Consider the following 6,142-nt stretch of genomic DNA (forward strand, 5'->3'; position numbering starts at 1 on the left):
AAATTTTAACCCCCCCCCCCCCCCCGTTTTTATTTTGACCAAACTAAGTAAGTTTAACACCTACATCAAGGGTCCTCATGTTTGGTGAGTCCCTCACTAATCTTTTTATAATATGCAAAGAAATAGCACTTTGTATGGGTTTAGTCCCAGACCACGCCCAGGAAACCCTTTACTTAATACAAAAAATACACTGCCTGGCCAAAACAAAGTTACCACCTGGATTTAGCTAAGGAAATAGGTCAGAGCCTTCCATCGGATAATAGGTCTAGGTTCAGCAATATTATGTGCCCAAAAAATGAGATATGCTGCTTACATGAATATACTGAATGACCAGGTTTCTCCGTCAATTGATTTTTTCTTCCTTGATGTCGCGGGCATATTCCAAGATGACAATACCAGGATTCATCAGGTTCAAACTGTGAAAGAGTGGTTCAGGGAACATGAGACATTGGTTTAATACATGGCTTGGCCACCACAAAGTCCAGACCTTAACTCTATTGAGAATCTTTAGGATGTGCTGGAAAAGACTTCATGGGGTGGTCCAGCTCTCCCATCATCACTACAAGATCTTGGTGAAAAATCAATGGATCTCTGGATGGAAATAAATGCTGTGACATTGCATAAGATGATCAAACGATGCCACGTGCCACAATCAAAGCTAAAGGGGGTTCAACAAAACTTTTGTTTGCCAGGCAGTTTATATTAAATACAAAAATTAACTTTTTTAATGAGAAGTGAAATCTAAACCCATTAACGAGCGTAAAATATTTTTTGAAACCAGTTAAAGGATTTCTAAACCCAAGGACAAAAACGCAATATATTGTAGATTAACAGTCCTTTGAGGTGGTAGCTGCATTCATTTTCATTTTTCAGGCTAGTAACATTTTCAGCAATTACAGAAAATACCTGCTGATCTTACCAGAAATGTGTCCTTGTAACTTTCTGTGAGCTGATCTGAAAGCACAAACAATGTTATCTTTCTTCTGTAAGCTACCAATTCCCTTCCCCCATGTAATGGGGATGAAGAGAGGAAGACACATTTGAAGTTCAGTCTGGGTGATAACCACGGCTCCCTCCATAGATACAATAGAGAAGTGAGTGTAGCCACCCAGTGACAGGAAGTGTGTTATTCATAGGTTTACTAGGTGGAAAAAAAGGAAAAAATACTAAAAAACGAAAACTAACCTTTAACTAAAAACTGGTAAGCTGCACTGTATCACATTGTGTTACAAATTGGGCTTGGATACACTTCAACAGTACTGACAGGTCTTTTTACCTGCCTGTGATGCTATTAGGGAGATTTTCCATCACTTCCTGTTCCTGTGATGGTGGGTGTAGCTGTCAATAAGGCAGGAAGGCCCAGGACAGCACTAAAACATGTGTTTGGCTGTCTCTCTGTGGAAGTGATTTCCCTTCACTTCCTGCACTGACAAAAAGCGAAGTGAAATATCCTCAATATGACTGTTTATTGACGCTTCATGTCAAAACAAATAGCAACGTTTCGGGGGCCACACAGGGTCCCCTTCATCAGGCTTGAAACGTTGCTATTTGTTTTGACATGAAGCGTCAATACAGCCTGAGAGGGCTGTATTAGCTGCTGGGGGCTCGACATTGAGAGAGGAACGGATGTTCCACGGCGCTGACTGGAAAATATAACGGTTTTGAATCCATCTCCAACCTTCTGCTAGCACTGGTATCTCCGCCATCTCTTGATTCAGTCTGCCTCTAACCATGTCTACCAATCATGTCTCACATTATAATTTTCTGAGTGTTATCTTTGTATGAAGAACTCAATCAGTGTGGAGTGAGCCCACAGGGGAATCATGTTGTCAATTTTATGAAATTTTTCACCTTTTAACTATTTCAAATAAAATAATATTTTCTAAATAATGTTTGGTTTGTAAGTTGTCAGTCGGTTGCCCAAAAAAACCCAACTTTCCTGATTTTTGATGAAGCGTCAATAAACAGAAGTCTTCTTCACTTCAATATGGTGTGCTGGTGACATCTTTAACAAGTTTCAGTATTGGCGGCGCCATCCACCATCACTTCGAGCACCCACGCTGACAGGGATACCCGGTAAGGAGTGCAGCAGGATTCTGGAATACATATCTCCTCAATATGGACACAGAGGACAATATAAACCTGACATATGCTCCCACCCCTCCATGCTCTATCCAAAATTAAATAAAAAAATATTGGCTAGATTTGGGTTTTTGTTACTCAGTGGTAGCCATACTTTTTAAAGTTCAGCACTATGTCAGTGTCGGACTACAATCAATCTATATGTATAATATATTCGGTTTAGAATGTGCAATGTGCATTAGGGTAGCCATTGAAAGTTTCAATCATCTGCTGAATATTCATAAGCCGTGCGTGGACTAAACAATCTAAATGCCTTACATGTGTCTGAGCGTGTGTATTTGTGAATTTAATTTGTAAGAGCTAGTAATAGCAGCTTTCTCATTCCCTACAGGAAAGAAATGTAAAACTGCCATACTTTTACTAATGGGTGGAGTGCAGCAAGCTGTTCTGAAGCATATCATTTGCACCTAAAAAGATAAAGTGCCAATGATTCATGTTTGGGATGTGGCTGTGTAATTGCTGGTAACAGCTTAAAGTAAATCTCCATTTTTACAGAGAAAAATGCCTCTAGGTAACCTATATACATTGCAAGGTTTTTAGCATATGATATGGCAGATCCTTACCTCTTTCAGTTCTGTAGGCAGCCATGCTTGTGCACTTGGTAAACTCTTATAAAAACTTATAGGATCTGCTGTGATAAGAAACATTGTACTTGTCTGCTTTGACACACGGTGCACTCTTTCCAATTGCATTTTTATTATTATTATTATTATGCAGTTATTATTATAATGTGATAACTGATTGTACAGTGCACTAAAATATAAATGGAGACAGTACAGTTACAATACAAATCATGACAAGAGAGTTAGCAGGGCCCTGTTAGTGAGAGCTTACGATCTAAAAGGGAGGTGCTAGTGATACAAAAATGTAATAACTGTGTGGGAATGAATTAATGGAGAAAGTTGTTAGGTTAGGATCTGCTTACGGAAGAGCTTTGTGGGATCACCTTAAGGTGGACAGACTAGGAGATAGCCAGACAGATTTAGGTAGGGGGTTCCAGAAGATGGAAGAGGCTCTGAATAAGTTCTGGAGATGGGCATGGGAGGAGGTGTCAAGGTTGCTAGAGAGCAAGAGGCCTTGGGAGAAGTGAAGAGGACAGTGAGGGTAATATTTTGAGATGTGGATGGCTTTATATATTAGTGTTTTTTATTTTATTTGTTGGGCAAGCAGAAGCTAGTAGAGTGATTGGCAGAGAGGGGTTGCAGACACTAAGCAATTGTTAAGGATGAGTCTGGCATTCATGAAAGAATGAAGTGAGGGGAGTGGCCTGTGTAGAGGTAAGCTAACGCAGAGACATTTGCAATAGTGGAGGTAAGAGATAACAAGGGAGTGAAATCGAAGCTTGGTGATGTCATTGGTTAGGAATTTTTAGAAATGTTACAGAGGTGAAGGCGAATGGATTTGGCCAGTGTTTGGATATGGGTTTAAAAAGAACAAGTCAGAGTCCAGGATTACATCTAGTGCCCTAGTATGAGGGGTGAGACTGATGGTTCTGTTTTTTGGTCTTCATAGAGAAGATGGGGGGAGGACAAATTGAGTTTTAAGAGGTGGTGCAAAATAAATACTGATATGTCATAAACCATAGGAGATTATCAACTAACCAAGGAAGGAGGTGTAGATTAAGAATACAGGGTGTCTGTGGACAAAGCATTGGGGGACCCCTATGGCAAGAGAAAGATGAGAGGAGTAGATACAATTGTAGGTGATACTGAAGGAGGGCTTAGATAGGTAGAAGGATAACCAGGTTAGAGAAGAGCCTTGGATGTCAAGGTAGTGGAGTTTTTTGAGGAAGAGTGGGTGGTCAACTATATCAAAGGCAGCAGAAAGGTCTAATAATATGAGTATGGGGTAGCAGCCATTGGTTTCAGCTGTTAGTAAGTAATTAGTGAGTTTTAGTAGGGCAGTTTCTGTAGAGTACTGTGGGCAAAAGTCAGATTGTAAGGCGTCGAGAAGGTTGTTATCAGTCAGGTAGCGGCTGAGGGTTGTGGCCTGGGTGTTCTAGAAGTTTGGAGGAAGGAAATGGCTATAATTTGATCACATACTCAATGCAGATTTCTAGGATATTCAGTGAGCCAACTATAAAGGCAGGGGGTGATATTTCTGCAAAGAAAAAGATCAAATTAAATATTATTTTTAGTCTTGTAAATACCAAATATTTTATATAAATATTGTATATTTTTTTACCCAGCAGATAGAGCCCTTGGCTGCATTTCACCATAGTGCTTTGGTAATCCTTTGTCATGTATTAAATGGTTGCCATATAAGATGATGGAGGATCTGTTTGTGCTCATCTTCCTGTAAGAGACTACACTACCATTTTGGTTTAGAGTGGATCATATGAAGGGCCTCCACCAGTAGGACCAATGGTTTATTTACAAGCCCCTATTCATGTGGCTCTATTGTTAGTGTTAAATTGACCCTTATTTCTGTTGGTCTTCTATAGTTGATAACGCATGACGTTGTTGCGCCCCTTTTCTCTGTTTGTTTTAGCTACTACTGTGTAGAAGCAAGACCTAATTTCCACACATTTTTGGACTTGCTTATGACATTACACATTGGCTTCACTCAGGTTTATTTTTCTTTGTCATCTTTATTACAATTGAACAGGAATCCTCTATACTGAGGATGTAGTATGTTTACTATAACCACAATCATGGAGGTGAGGACAGGAGGTGATGTAGATCACTTCCCATTCATTCATAATTGAGGATATAGTCAACATACTATGTCCTCAATTATTTATAAACACTCAGCGATCGCTGATCGCTGAGTGTTTGCATTGGCTCCCCTCTCTGACACGCTGTCACAGGAGGCTGAAAAAAAATGTAATAACTGTGTGGGAATGAATTAATGGAGAAAGTTGTTAGGTTAGGATCTGCTTACGGAAGAGCTTTGTGGGATCACCTTAAGGTGGACAGACTAGGAGATAGCCAGACAGATTTAGGTAGGGGGTTCCAGAAGATGGAAGAGGCTCTGAATAAGTTCTGGAGATGGGCATGGGAGGAGGTGTCAAGGTTGCTCTATAATCCTCTATACTGAGGATGTAGTATGTTTACTATAACCACAATCATGGAGGTGAGGACAGGAGGTGATGTAAATCACTTCCCATTCATTCATAATTGAGGATATAGTCAACATACTATGTCCTCAATTATTTATAAACACTCAGCGATCGCTGATCGCTGAGTGTTTGCATTGGCTCCCCTCTCTGACACGCTGTCACAGGAGGGTGAGCGAGCGGTGCAAGAGGAGAGCACAGGCTTCTGTGACAGCGCTGGCTGTCTCCGCCCCCACACACCGCTCTGCCGATCTGAGACAGAAGGCTGAGCAGTGTGTGGTAGGAGAGATGCCGGCTGCTCGCAGCGCTTACCTCCCGCAGCGCTCAGCCGCCTATGACAGTTTCTCTCCTCCCCGCTGGGACCCAGAGCAGCGCCCAGCGGGGAGGAGAGAAAGAACTGATGCACTGCTGTATAGGCCAGAAAATTGCACTTTCGGCATTATGCTAAAAGTGTCATTTTTGGCCGATATATCGGTGCATCCCTAATTATTTTTGCCTGGACTTCTTCTTTAAGCAAGTATAAAGCAGTTAAAATTAAAGCAACCATTTTTATTTTTTTATATTTATAAAAGTTTTATTTTGCATAACTTTTTTATTAAGTTATGCAATGTGAATGAGCACATGTAACAAATATAAAGTGTTAATCCAATTTGGCTGCAAAGGGGAAATACACTTTAAAAAGCTGAACTTGATTGATAACTTGCACTTAAATGCTCTCTAAAAACAGAGAGAGAGAAAACAACAAAAAATGCATGGCGTCCCTGCTTAGATCTGACACAAACATAATATTGACAGAAGATTGACACGTAATTAGAACAATTGTTCTTTTTTGTAATATTACAATGCATACATTGTGTCCTCCTGTACTGAAAGATAGGTTCTCACTTTGCAATAAATTGGAGCTGTGTGTTTCATCTTGTCCCCTTTCACCTAAGGCAATAC

General features: G+C 40.4%; 1 protein-coding gene across 1 annotated transcript in view; it reads left to right on the top strand.

Annotated features, from left to right (window-relative positions):
• LOC108784895 (myosin regulatory light chain RLC-A) overlaps window positions 1-5,664 on the top strand; it is a 47,571-nt gene extending 41,907 nt beyond the window's left edge. Inside the window, exon 5 of the transcript XR_001941096.1 lies at window positions 5,652-5,664. The gene's annotated coding sequence lies outside the window, so the exon portion shown is untranslated. The remainder of the gene's footprint in view (window positions 1-5,651) is intronic.
• The last annotated feature ends 478 nt before the right edge of the window (window positions 5,665-6,142 follow it).

The sequence above is a fragment of the Nanorana parkeri genome, unplaced genomic scaffold (genome assembly GCF_000935625.1).
Source record: "Nanorana parkeri isolate BGI_ZX_2015 unplaced genomic scaffold, ASM93562v1 scaffold7, whole genome shotgun sequence".
NCBI lineage: Eukaryota > Metazoa > Chordata > Amphibia > Anura > Dicroglossidae > Nanorana > Nanorana parkeri.